Here is a 15,827-nt window from a genome sequence, read left to right on the forward strand (position 1 = left end):
GTACAATAGCCAATCATATATTTTTGCAATTAAATAGCAAATTCGACGTGTTTAATTGAACGTCCGACAATTATGGTTACACTATACGCAATTATATATTTTGGTATACTATGTGGTCTGGTGGAAGACATTGAAGTCTTTTGCGGAGAACTGCCGTCGGAAAGTTATTGCAGTAGAGGGTAAGGAGGTTTAGAGCCTTTTTCGGTGTTAATTATAGACCTCTAACGACTAGACTACTGACAGGTCCAGGAATTCCAAATGTTAACATTTGTGCCATGTTCTTGGGAAGATAAGCGTTATTTTATAACCAATGGTTCACAATTTATTCAAAATGCTTTGGGCGTTATATTATTATTAGAATGATTAGCATGCAAATCTTGTATAGCCTGAAGGGTTGGACAAGGGATATCTAGCCTTAAATTGCTCTTTCACAAGTGCACACATATTAGCCTTTCTTTAGCTTGCATCTTATTGCAAGGCCAACAATCTGCATAAATTGAAACCTTTATTTTGTGCCCTGAGTGTTCGGCTAACAAATGGTCAAATGGACGCCGATGTCCATGATGAATGTACAGACCAGTATTGTTTTGATAAGTTTAAGTAGACAATTAGACATGTTAATTAATCTATAAAACATAATCAAACAAGGAACTTCCTTCATTATTTCAGCTAAACCAATACAAATTGTACTGCACAAGTTTAAAACAAGTATACCATGAGAGAACGTGAATTCACTTTAACCTACATAAGGACTTTTACTCTTTTTCCACGTTGCAGATTTAATGCATATTAAACGTCCAATAAGGCTTACGCTATATTGAATGTCATTTGCGACATGTAATATCTCTATCGTATCCTCTAAAATATGCAGCCATTAAAGGATATCACTCCGTCAGCATTATCACAACTTTAATTACATGTGTGACAAGTTGATGAGCTTGGAAATGGCTGAAGGTAAATGAGACTGACAGGCCGCTGGTAATACCGCACGATTTGACATTACAGGTCTGCATCGTTCCCCGATTGATTACTATACCTTGTGTTCTATTTCACACTTGACTTAATGTCTCTTGGCCTCTAACTCCTCTCTTTGTCTCCTGCTCTCTTTCCCCTCCCTCCATCTCTGTGTCTCATACCACTCTCTGTCTCTCTCGGTCTCTCTCTCTGTCTCTCTCAGTCTCTCTCTCTCTCTCTCTCTCTCTCTCTCTCTCTCTCTCTCTCTCTCTTTCTCTCTCTCTCTCTCTTTCCCTCTCTCTATCCCTCTCTCACTCTTCTCTGGCATGGGCTCCAGTTCATTATTTCCGTCATTTCTTGGTAATTTATAGTTGGCTGTTTAAAACTTAGAGCCTCTTATTAAGTTTTGGCCATGGCGGATAAGAGGGAAGGCTGGAAGAGCACAGCGATAAACTAATCATCCTAAAACCCTAATTATTAGTATCTTACTGTGGCAGACTGTTTTTGAGAGCCTGGCAAATTGAGCCTCAAATGAGGAAAGGCATATCTGTGGAAGTGGTAATAATTTTCAAGTCATCTCGATCTGGCTTGGTATGGCAGAATTCATTAGCGCAGATTAGCAGTATGTGTACAAAGTAAATGAGATATCTAATAGCAAACGTGGAGGTCCAGAGACTGTTAATTTCCTCCACCCCATGTGAAGGATGGTGTTAAGAGGTGATTCTATATATATTTATATATTCTGACATTCTCTCTTAAGTATAGATTTGACTCTGCGCTTCCCAAGCACTCAGCCAGACTGAACTGATCCATGCCAGCCGCCTCCCGCCTGCCCCGGCACTGTGACAGATGCTATTTTAAACTGCAGGAAGGTGATGAGGATGAACTTAAAACATCAGATTTTGTTGTGTTACACTGATGCAGAGGAACGCTGTTGTTTTGCCAAAGCACAAAGAAAGCTAATTATGTGTGTAAGTAGAAGGTTGTGGGGGGTAAAAAAAAAAAAAGAAGATTACCAGGAATAATTTGCTGATATAATTACACCAAAATTGGGTACACACAATCGTAAAATACATGTATTGCTTGACCTGGGTTAGCCAGTGAAATAAATCCTCCTTCTATAGCCTTTGTTAATTTGTTTTTATCATCTCCAAGTGGTGTTTGTGCAGGCAGTTCAATTTGCATGTGTAATTCCACTGTGCAAATTGACAACAAGTTGATAATTCCAGGGAATGGGCTGCTGTAGGTCCCTGCTATCTTCCCGAGCCTATTCATTTTGAGGAAGCGCTGAGGCATGAAACTCATACATCAACTATTTCCTGACAACGCTGAGGCTTATTGTCCCCTAAAATGTCATTACAGCCATTATTTATGAAGCTAATTCATTTATTAAACCATATTTACTCTGACAAAATGTGTCACATTCTATCCGTATCCCCTTGCCTGGCTCTGAACAATGCCTTTCAATGAGTCGCGTATGGAGGGGAAAATACAAGCCACCACGCTTTAGATGTTTGCTTTAACCATACAGTGGGACGGACAGGTAGACAATATTGTATAGAGGTACGCCATTGACTGTTGCTTCTATCGTATTTACTAAGAGAATGGGAAGGGTACAAAGTAAAGAGGACAAACTCCATGTTAACCATGTTGTCTAACATGTCTTCAATGAAACCCCTTTAAACTCCAAAAAAAACTGAACTCCTGAGCCAACATGACCCTACTTTGGAAACCACAGTGTCAAAGTACGATTGAGGAAGTTACTTTTAAACCGCGTAGCCGGTGAGCTATCAGATGCTAAACGGTTGTGTTGCCCTCTGGCCGGCTGCAGCGGCCTCATGGATCTATCAGCGTGTCCCAGTACACTTCCTGACGGCCGGATCATTCCCCATTGTGAGACATGCAGTAACACATCACGCATGTTAATGTTACACCCGCTCTCTGGGTTATTCCTCCACATCCTTCGTATTGAACTCTATTTCTCTACTCCTTCCAAACTCACCTGTCACACACACATACACACACAGAAAAAACACTGGCCACAGCAGCCTTAATGACGATCTTTGTTTGAACTTGTTAACAATATTAATTTGGCTGTGACTTTTTAATTAATTTGAGGTGTTAACTGCCACGAGGGCAAGCGGTTTGCATTTGAGATGGGCGAGCAGGGTTGGGGCGCGGTAGAGATAAGAAAGAAGCACTTAGGCCCACTGAAAAGCCTGTAAAACGTGAGGTTCAATGGCTAGGAGGGTGCCAATAGTCACCATGGGTTGGATTTCTGGGTGCCAACAACACTAATGTATGGCTTCAGTATTTCTGTCAAGATCTCTTCTTCGCCAAAGTATTTAAATCATTGATACACCGCGTGCATTTCGCTGAATATGTGCATTTTATTGGAAAGCGGCAGGGTGCTGAGAGGGAGAATTTGAAAGGCTGCACATTGCAGGGCAACCGGTGCACGGGAGGGGTTCAGGCTGGGGGAGGGTGGGCTTGTGGTTGGAATTAGGTAACTTTGAAGCAGTCCATTGAACAGCAATAAGCTTTAAAGGCTTAGCGAGCATAAACACATTAAACTGATGAGATTCATCAGCACTCTTGTGTCAAATCCGTTGTGCCTACAGGCTGCGGCGAACAATGGTACGTTTCAGACTGACGTTTCACTCCGGCCCTGAGACAAACCAGCGCTCTGTTTCGCGGGGCTGATGCAAAGATACACAAAGTTCCACCTCTACCCAGCTCTGCTAACCAAGCTGGTTCAGCAGCCGCCACGCAGAGTACACCTGTCTGACCTGTCTACAGAGGGTTGCGTTTTCAACCATATATTCGCAGCACTTGGAATTGGCAACCCCTGTAAGGTACAAATAGTGTTTCACGAACACATGCGTTCAGTTTATCACGAGCTAAAACAGAGCCCTGTCTTGATTCCCCCCCCCACTGTCACTGTCTGCGTCCCGCCACTGGGAGTGTCGTTGAAGGAAGAACTGGGTTAAACACTCGGAACAGCAGACGTTTTCGAGTAAGTTCACCCTATTTGATGTTTAATTGGGCTAATCTCTGAGCTGCACAGCTGGTGCTCTATGACCTGATAAAAATAATAATACATTTAGATGGAAATATTTCTTCTATGGAGGAGGGGCATTATGGGGGTGGGGGGGGCTTGGCGAGAGGGACTTTAAACTTTATTTCACCATTTATCTGTTGTCTCATTCCTTTCTAAATCAGCCACAGTGGCCTCTTTCCCTTTTGGCTAGCATAACTGCAGGCCACCAGATTGGCATGAAATGAGCTCTATTTGAATCTTTACATGCTCCAATCAGATGAGCTGAGATTTAATCACGGCTGGCCTGCTCTACTGGAGTCAGGGCCCTCAGATGAAGCCGACTACATATTCATAGGTTGGCTTGCACGGTTGATTACCACAGCATAGATGGAAGGTACGTCCCTTCTACTCTTTATTCTTATTTCAATTTTAACTGTGTGGAAATCGAGTTTGAATAGTTCATATGAATCCCCCCACTTACCCACTGTGTCGGAAAATAAGGTATATATATATATATATATGTATAGCTGCAGGTGTTCAGGAAGTATAGGTTCATATTTTGATGCTCTATGTTCATTTGAATAGTTTCTGATGCGGCCATGTATAAAATTGCACAATGTGTTATTTTCCGGCTGGGTAGTGTATCATTAACACCGTACACAATGCTAAATGTTGCAGATAATTTTTGTGCATGGCCTTGCAGTCATTCATTAATGTCCCTTACATAGAACAATTCCTTGGGAAATAAAGGAGAATATTGCCTGATGAATTAATTTGGCTGATAACATCTTGCATATGAAGCTTAAATGCCATTTCAAATTACATGCATGCACTGAGGAACTTTCAACTTCAATTTGCATAAGGGGAGCACAAAAAATCATCTGTATCTTAATTTGCAGAGTCTTCCTCATCTGATGCAACATACATTTTATAAGAAATCCCACATCACGTGGTAGTTAAATGAATACAACATTAACCACCAGACAATTCTACATTTACCAGAGTTATTTGAATTGTGAAAAGCAGGAACCATTTTACTTAGTTTATTCAGTCTTTTGCAGAGAGTGAGCTGAACAGATGATTTGTTTGAAATATGTGATTATAATAATAATAACAGATCTGATAGAATCTGATCTAAATGATAATGCAATCACACTTTTTATACTCTGCTGACGAAAACAGCTAGTACACTACACTAAATATGAATCGACAATGTATATGAACATAAGAGGAAGCCGTTCGTTAGTCACTGTTGTTGTTTACCTCTAACGTTTCCTCTAACAAGGCTCCACTGTTTTTAACACAATACGCGTCATGTGAAGTGCACATTATAAGGCTCCTACATTTAATGTTCTCCACTGTGCTCCGGGTTCATTGCTTGTTGACGAGGTGTTTCTTTGTTTGTCTGTGAGAGAGTCTGTGGATAATATACCTGTTCCCCTGCTTTCTTCATCCCTCTCTGAATAGATCGCCTTGCTAATTTGAAGCATCTGCAACCCCTGGGTTCACGGCTGAGCTCTGCATCATAGCATCACGCCGCGCCACATAGGATGAGAGACTCCTGATGGTGGAAATCTCTTCTCCTGTTCCCTCCTCTTCTTCAGAGAGAAAGAAGAAGATGAGGTGGGCTGCCTGTGTGTGTGTGTGTGTGTGTGTGAGGGATAGGAAGGAATGCATAGCCTTCCTCATTACACTGCTGTCATTTACTCTTCATACCCGTACTCTTTAGTGGCATTAAGACGGGATGTAAATTTGACAGTTAACGCTGTTAGAAAATGGCTAGTTCAAGAAGGCCAGGAATTAGAGATGGGCATTAGGCGCTGATAAGCCCCTCGCCTCTGCTGCCGCGGCTGCTTAACATTCATGGGAAAGCCATCATCAAACACCGTTATCACAGCTCTGTTGACGGCTGAGGAACATCATCACTATGATAATTTCGTCTTTTTTTTTTCATAGCTGTGAGCCAAAAAAAGCACCCCTTTTATTTCAGCGGGTTTGTTAATGAGATAGGAGGCTTGTTGGTATGGGCAAATGCAAACTTGCCACCTCTCCAGAGTTTGTTTGAGCCCCCCCCCCCCCACAAATACCGCTAGTACTACTACTACCATTACCAGTACCTCGCTGTCCGCCTTCGTCCCAAGACACTCCACAACGTCTCACACAGCCACACCCCCCCACCTCCAGCTCGGCACACACACAGGCACGAACCGCACTGTTTACTGTTGTGATGGCGGTGGTTGATGACGGGGGTGGGGATGATAAGGGGCTGATGGGCTGTTTTTATATACTCCTTTCAAAGTGCTCTGTGTGCATTGCTGAAGGAGAGCCTTAATGTGTACCTTTGCAGATCACTCACTCAAAGGCAGGGAAAACATGGCTATTTCCACACGCGCCCTCCCTAGCCCTGCCTCGCGGCTGGCAGCTGTCAGTCAGCGGCGATGTGTTTACTGATCTGAGGGGGAGGGGGGCTGTATTGATGGCACTTCAATAGAGCAAATGCTCCCGTTCAGCATCCTGCGCCTGCTTCATTGTGAGGGAGGAAAGGTTCATTTAAACAGTCAGCCCTTTGGATCTCTGCGACGTCAGTGATCTTACACGTTTTAAGGATGTGGATATGTGGTTAGTTTACCAGTCTAAATGGGCATTGATTGTCCAGGTATGTATAACTGACAAGACCAAGCTACACTTTCTTCTGATTCATCACTGTCTCACACTGTTTCTGACAATGTGTATTATCATTCTCATTCTTATTGTATTAGTAGTAGAATTAAAACTATAGAAACATATAGGGTTATAGGCTGCTATACTATGCAAACATAGCATGACAAAACCCTCAAGGTGAACTAATGGCGATGCGTATAAGCTTTGCGCAAAGATAGTCTGTTACCACTAGAATGATAAAAGGCCATAACAGTCATACCATACATAAAAGGTCTATCAACAACTCTGCCCTATCCTTCCCTCCAAAAAATGAAAAATCAAGGATGAATTATTATTTGCATGATTTTCCGTAGTATATATTCATTCGGTTTGTTGTTTACTGTTTTTCTTACCTTCTTAAAACAAGCCTATGTGTGGCAATAAAGCTCTGCCTCCCGTCTGTCAACCTTTCTTTCTTTCTATCTATCTATCTTTCTTTCTTTTTTTTATTCATTTCTTTCTTTCTTTCCTTCTTTAAACAACCAAGAACATGGCTTGAAGCTCTGGTACCAGGAAACGCTATTCCCATGCAAATGCACAATTATAGTCACATATTAGACAAAAGTACGTACTTATTGTGTTTGCTTCAAAGAACATTTCTTTAGCAGCTATAATATGTCAAGAGGAAACTAAAATTATGACAATATCAATTACTGGTTTATTGTTTTTTTCTTTAGTTGTGTGGTTTATTATTTAATTACATCGAGGTGCCCTGAGAAACTCAGCCTAATTATTGGATATGAAGCTTTAAAACTGCATTGGATGAATACCCTATTTGGTACTGTCAAAGTTCCTTAGCTGTAGCAAGGCTATTGACGCATAATTTATGGATTTCTAATTAGAAGGTTTAATTAAACCAATAGTGTTTTTTTAAGTTTTCCTTTTAGGTGTACAGTTTCAGCAGAACCAAATCACTCGTTCATTATAATAACTGACACCACATGAAAGAAATGAATTCGGAGAAAACAAAGAGCATTGAAGCTAACGAAGTGCATTACACACTTATTAAATCCATTCCCACTTCCCCTCATGGACCTGTCCGAAAAACACATTTAAATTGTCATTGTACTCCAAGGTGGAATGTGTGGACTCTTTTTCTCGTGTTAACTTTGAAGTAAGCTGGGGAGAAAACGTATAGGTAGAGTGGGAGGCATCAAATAATCAGTAACTTCAAAACGCATGCTAACCACTTAGCACTCCCAAAGCTAATGTCCTGGAGACATTCAGGATGGAAATTATTCAAACTCATTTAGAGGCGGCAAATTGGTCTAAGTTCAATCAGAAAACAGGCTGACACCGAACAAGAAGTGCAGCCTAATTATACTTGTTTGTCAAATGAAAATTTCATTTGGGCCGAAATGAAACCTCCGAGCAACTTCTTTTAAGGTGAGCTCCTAGTTGTATTATCAGCTAAATGCAGTAAAATCCATAATCATGTGATGATAATGAAAATGGAGCCAATGTTAACATTCAGGCTTCCATTGCCCCGGGCTACTGGTGATAAAAATTAAGTACCATAGTCCTCTGCCAGCCGTTCTGACACCCGGGCTGGTCTTTAGCCTCTTAGATGCGTTTTTGCATTTTAAAAACTTTATCAAAGCACTGTTGCAATGTGGAAAATGTCAACGTGAAATGCACTGAAGGCAAATTGGAATTTCATTAATAGTGAAATTATTGCTTTTGACTGATGTATTACTATGCTTGTTAGGAGCCGGGGAGTGGAACGCCGCCTGTCTGGTCCGGCTGTTTGCTGAAAGTTACCAATCAGCTAACTGCAAGGAAGTGGAATTCCTAAGTAAGTGGGGAATATCTGTTTATAAACAGTTATAGATTCTGCACGGGCACTATCTTTCTCATTTGAAATCAAAGCAATAGAGGATACATACGGCCTTGTAGTATGACAGATGAACATAAAAGCTATTTTGTGTAATATTAGGCTATAAAACATTATAAGCACCTGAGTGTTATATCGTCCCTTGATTAAATGAGATGTTACTTTTCATCTGAATAGCAGTTTTTTAAATATCAAGAATTTCTATTGATTATAATTTTAGCTAATCGGAACTAGTTAGCCTACCTGCTAACAAAAACCACAACAACAACAAGATCAACAATCAGGCTTTAGACACAGGACTTCAGACCCACGGATATCAATAAGGTATCAGTTTATTTGAACCTGCGCTCATTCATGAGCCGAGTAGTTTATTGATTCACCATGTAATCCTCTAAGTGTCAGTGCTGTAACCGATTCAGTTGAGAATTGTTGTGACACCAGGAGATTTAGGAGGGCTATTCCTGTGGGGGCGTGGGGTAATTCACTGACTGCAAGTGCACGAAAATGGTTAATTCAATTACGTTTTCTTGCAGTATATAGTATAAGTTAATGTTGAACATTACCTGTACCGGCCTACTGGTTCACAGCAAAAAATCTTATTTTTTAATCTTTTAATATAATTGTTTATCAGTCAAATGTGTGTCAAATGGCTTCAATTTGCAGATGTATAAGGACATTTATCTTAATCGTTAAGAATTTGGATACCATGAGCCTAGGTAGTCTCTTGCTTTTGTAGTCTTTTTTGGCGCATAATTTCAACGTGTACAGTTATAAAATATATTCAAATGTCTGAGATACAACATGCAGTAGACAAGTAGGTCTTATTTGGATGGGAATTACTGTGTTTTAATTGGATTTAAGAATGGTAGTGAGTTTGTTGAAGTGATATTTTGCCGCGCAATTACAGAATGTTGTAAATAATTATTCACCAGAGTTTAATAATTATTCACCTGATGGAGAATTCCCAGGTTCGGCCTCAATTAAAAGCCCTCTTCCTTATTGTGACTGAACCATTTTCATTTTCCAATTAAGACCCAAAGAGCTGCGCATGGGTAGAATCAGCTAGCAAGAAAACCACAGGACCAGGTTTTATTGTCTGGACTTCCACTAATGGTGTGAATGTATTCAACAACATGTAGGTGTTTGCCTTGTCGGGCAGGTTGCAAGAAAGAAAATAAAAGAAAATCCAATTAAAGTCACCTTAATGTGTAAAGGTCAACCCCCATCCGTCGAAAGCAACACCACTATTAACCACTAACATAACTATTACCTTTCTTGAGATTTGTAGTTTCAAACCAATGTATATGCAACCGTACACATTTAATTGCACATTAAGTCCCTCACTTCCTATTGGGTATTATTTTCTGCCAGTGTACTACCCATGGATGTATAAGTACTACATGGATGTATAATAAGTACTACCTCCAACTGTCTAGTACAAGAAGGCTAACAACTCATTGGTCTTCCAATCTTATTTTGATGGTTTCATTTGCGTTCTGAGAAACCAATTACCAAAATGAAACGCTATTAACAGTCAATATTTTACCATGGAAAGTCCTCATCACAAGCAGCTTTATTCTTTTAGTGACACTTTAAATCCTAATGAGCTCACTTTTTTTTTAAGCAGTCTCTTTGTTAAACGTAGAGTAGAAAAGTCTGCCTTATTTTGGGAAGAAAGAAATCCTAGTTAATTATTAAGATCATCAGAGTTTTAACTTCACATTTTTGGGTCATTTTCCTTGGTTATATTAAAGCAGTAAGGCTCTAAAGGAAACACTTCATGAGGATTTTAAACTGTTAAGAGGCTCTTAAACTAGACGTGAGCATGACCTAGGATTTTAATGAAAATGAATGGAACAGAAAGAATGATTGCGAGCTTTTGCTTCATTTTGTAATAGGATTGCTTTTGAGTTGTCAAATGCAATATGACCACATTGCTTTGTCTGGCCATAGTTTTCAGTTGGTCAATAACGACAAACTGGTTTGAATTGGTGCTTTGTCCATCGTGTCTACTTGACACGCAAACTGTATCCATCCCTCTTGTGGCATATAAGGTAGGCCTACTGTTTGTAATTTATAATACTATTGTAATGTTATGCGCTTCAGGTGACCAAGTAACCATACACAGTCAGTTAAATTATGTACTTCTATAGATCGATACACTTGACTTTGAGATAAATGTCTGAAAGTAGTTCAGAGTGGAACGGCCCCATAACCCATTACTTGTCTAATTAAAATCAAGATGCATTTAGACATTAAAGACAAGTCAGTTATCTGCCACCTGGTATACCAGCATTAGACTTTGTATAATTTAAAGGACTTTCAAATCACACAATGTTGTCACACTTCTCATCTAGTTTAATGACACTATTAATTGGATTTGTAATGATGTTTTAAGCAAACTTATTTCAACACACATCTCCCAGGAAATGGCCTCTGTGATAACAATAAGCGGCGCATGCTTGGCATACTGTTAGCTGCAGCTGAGGAACATTTGCAGTGAAGCTCTGACCTCTGGTGGTTATATTCAGAAGTGCATCTAAAAAAGTTGTTTGACCGTTTTGGCAAGTGTGCTATCCACAGGCAAGCTTTGCAGTGACTTTTCAAATTTGACAAAAGTTTCTGATAGTCACATAAATAATGTTTGATTGTATTAGTATCTTGCAAACACAAGCCTTCAAAGCTGTACTTTTTCACTCCATGAAGTATGTAGGCTAATAACTAAAGTATGACACCAAAGAACATAAAGGAAAATGAAGGAACCATAAGCTTCTCTCGAAAGACCCCCAGAACAAAGTTGACAACAATGCTGAAAATAATTCTGCAAATATATGAAATAAGTAAATAGTTCATCATTAATTAGTTAATAATTATTAAACAGTAATGAATTATTCTAAATGTTAAAAAATAGACAGAAGGATTGTAATTTTAAATAAGTTTTGAAAGTTATTTATGGTTTTTTTTTCAAAAAAAAGCTAAAAATATTATTTTCCTATAGTAAACCACTACATATGATTTACTATTAAAAGTCCAAATCTATAATGACAAACCTGGAAAATCTTTTCAAATCTTTTAAGTTTAATTTACAGACAATTTATAATATTAAAAGTTCTTAATTTATAATAACAAGTACTACTACTTATAAACGATAATAATCCTTATTATCATCATCATCGTAACCTAATAGAAAAAAATTAAGTTTCAATAAAAGTATGCAGTTTTCCACCGAGGGCAGATACGTAACATGTGCGTGTCTGTAGCGAGAAGAAAAGTGGAACTTTCCGAACTAGCGCTGGTTCCGAATTATCTGATGAATCTATCCCTCACTCCAATGAATCCTAATGGATCAGGAATCTCTCACATTTACCCAACAATGAGGGTATGGTGAGCAAACTTTCTCTCCAGGATGAAACTATTATCTCCAACTAGACATGCACAGGGTGCCAGTTATAAATAAAGATAGGGTTATCTGTTGGCCGGTGTGATTGCTGCAGCCAAAGCTGCATCCAAAATGAGTGTCTTATCGTTTTGAAGGGTTTTCAGCTCAGCAGAGACAGTAGAAGAAAGCAAAAAATCATCTTTAAATACTAGTTAAAGATTGTGGTCTGAAAAGTTGTTCCAAAACTGTTTTGATCAATGAAGCATGCATTCAAGATATTGCCTATTTAGATACAAAGGATTAGGCCTAATGGAACTGCCCCTTTATCAACAAGGTAATGACTTGTTTAAACTGGTCATGATTATGCGTTCATATACAGTGTTTATGCTTAATGTAGCCTTCGTTTCCACAGACTATATATAAATCTATTATTTGTAGAAATGATAAAATATCTAAACCATTTAGATACCTCCAACACAATTATTCGATAATCTCAACGGTAACTAGGCCTTCATCTTTTGAATGCTCTTCATTGAAAGCTCATCTTCTTCCTTTCAGCTAATATCAACATCGTTCCATTATTAAAAAAAAAAAAAAAAGAATCAAAAATAGCTGCAATCCATTACAAAGCATTTGTGGAATCAACACCTGGATATATCATCATCGGCCAAATAGCTGAAATGGCATCCTTAAGAGGCAGATTAATCTGTGTGCCACTTGCTACTGAGTGTGTAAACAACCAGCCTCGTTGCCTGAAAGCCTCTGAATTGAAACCTTCTTTGCTCCCGAACCACAAAGCCGATCAGATGGTCGCCACCACAGAGGAGAATGTCAGCCGTATTTTCCTCTTTGCTAGTCGACACGATGCTTGTTTAATAGTAATTGGAATCTTATCCCGCTGTTTGCTCATCATTTCCCTCGCCTAGTTATTCCACACCTAAACTCCATTTAAGTTTTTTAATAACATTTTAGAATAGTTCCCATTCAGGTAAACAGAATCTGATTACCTTGATGGATTGAAAATGTATGTCTGATGGTGGTTTATTTGATTTATTTATTCAAGGGGCTTCAAATGGAACCACTTAAACTGAGGCAAACACCAGCACAGGAATATGATAATAGTTTAGGGAACAAGGCCGTTTTGATCTATATTGTCGGCTTGTGCAATAAACTATTCCTATGGCGGAGGGCATTGAATGGAAAGGCTGTTGGATCTATGCGAGATTATTTGTGGTGATTCTAAAAGAAAAATAAATTCACAGAAAAAAAATTAAATTGCCGTATCATATGAAGTGTTGGTTTAAGACTGTTCAAATATTGCTCTCTCTCTTGACATCCAGGTAACGTCTAGCGGGGCGGCATCTCACAGAGAGGTCCCGAGGGCTCCATTTGACCGGGGATATTGGTGGGGGAAAATACAACAATACCCGTGCGCCCCGCGCCAGACGCGGAAGAGCAGGAGTCCAGAACTACTCTGTGATAGTTTTAGATTTCCCTCCCTCCATAAGCCTCTCATTGTGTTGGGGGAGCCGCTTTGCACAAGGGCCGGCCAGCTGCTTACAAAATAAGGTTATAGTGTTTCCCTATCAACTGTAAATTTCAATAATTTGTCAGCAGGGCCTCTCACTGTCAGTTTTTATCATATTATCAATGACCACTCAATTTTCCTCCGCACTCGGCCTCGAATGCCGACCCCAGGCCCATTACAGACCTGTAATGAAGTGCAATGGAGTGGTAATTGGTGCACATTATACCAGATCAGGTAACATTAGACTTATTTTCTTATCACAATGAGCCCTGCCGGTGACTCCCAATGAGAAACCAAACACAGTTCCTTTTCTTATGCAGGCTATCATCCAAATAACATTTCAGCCAGGGAGCCCTTTACCGCTTGCAGTTTACCATTTCATGGTTGCTCTCTGTTTCCACCCAGATCTTTGCTTTGTATTTTCTCGATTTCCTCCTCGGGGTAAAAAAAAGTCCCCAAAATGTCCTCGGAGGAGATATGAGGGGACGGTATCCTGGGGAAAGTACAGTAAGGTAGCCGGGTAACGGGAGTGCGCTGGCGGTAATCTGAGAGGTACAGTACCCTGCTGTTTTCTTCTGACTCCCTCTTGTGTGGAGCTGTTATTACCACTATAGAGCGGGGAGTGGAGACCTGCCTTCAGCTTCTCCTCCAGAGACTAGAGGTGCTGCCAGGCCGGCTGGGACCGGCACATTATCCCTTGGGATGAGGAGAGACATGTTTCACGCTGAGAGGGTAGAAGCAGACACTACCACACATTTATTGAACATAACATGCATTGTGGAAATCAAGTCAATACAGATTTTCACTCCTTCCAAATCATGACATTTACTTTAGTATCAACTGCTGGAGAGTTTCATCTTATAGCATGAATTTAATAAATGTGCTATATTATATAATATTATTTATTTATTCATATTGGGTACAAAGGTGCCTCTGCGAAACTTGGGCTATGTCGACGGATATTTAGCAAAACGTTCAGGGCATGTGAACATACTGGCAATGCTTAAAAAAATGACACATCCCTTGAATGGAGTGCAGTTAGGGTCCGGATGTACGCCCCTAGTGCCAGAGGTCCTCAGCCTGGCCGGAGTTATCTCACGGAGACGAGAAGAGGAGAGGCCTCATTCCCACGTGTTAGGTGATGACTCAGGAGTGGTCAGCTCTGGGCTCTCCTCTCTGTGTAACCCCGTGGCTCAGGGGTCTTTAACGTGGCTGGGCTGGGTGGGGGGTCAGGGTCAGGGTCGGGGTCGGGGAGGGGGGAGGGGGGGGGGGGGGGAGGGGGGAGGGGGCTACGGCTTCTTTTGTGGCTGGAGAGAAACCTGAAGAGTGCGCTGCACAGCGTCCCACTCCATCACACTGGGGTCAGGCCCTGTGGCGCGCACACACACACACACACACACACACACATACCCGCACACACACACACACAAACATACCCGCACACACACACACACACAAACATACCCGCACACACACACACACACACAAACACACACACACTCACACACACACACACATACCCGCACACACACACACACACACACACACACACAAACATACCCGCACACACAAACATACCCGCACACACACACACACACAAACATACACACAGACACAAATATACACACACACAAACACACACACACACAAACATACCCGCACACACACACACACACAAACATACCCGCACACACACACACACACAAACACACACACACACTCACACACACACAAACATACCCGCACACACACACAAACATACCCGCACACACACACAAACATACCCACACACACACAAACATACCCGCACACACACACACAAACATACACACACACACAAATATACACACACACACAAACACACACACACAAACATACCCGCACACACACACACGCACACACACACACACAAACATGAAGGCACATACACAAGCACACACACATTTAGACACACACACTCACACGTGTAGGCACACACACACAGGCGTGAACGCACAGAAACACGGGTGCACAAACGCAGTCACACACACTTATGTACACACACAAGCAGGGACATGTACATGCAAACACACACACTCAGACATACATGCACACACACAAACACGCACAGACAAACTCAGTCACATGCACGCACATGAACACACACACAAACACACACACATGAATCTACACAAGCAGACTCATGCAAAGAAACACACAATCCAAGACAAACGCACATATATACACAAACACACATGCATGCACGGACACACACACCCACACACACAGCCGGACTACAAGGCAGGATATTGGATAACAAGGTTAAAATATAGGAGCAAACTATTCTCTTATTAAACTCAGACTGTGGGGGTTTGACTTGAGCCACCTAATAGATAGTGGTTTCAAGGGAGCT

Source organism: Pollachius pollachius (genome assembly GCF_949987615.1).
Source record: "Pollachius pollachius genome assembly, chromosome: 2".
Lineage (NCBI taxonomy): Eukaryota > Metazoa > Chordata > Actinopteri > Gadiformes > Gadidae > Pollachius > Pollachius pollachius.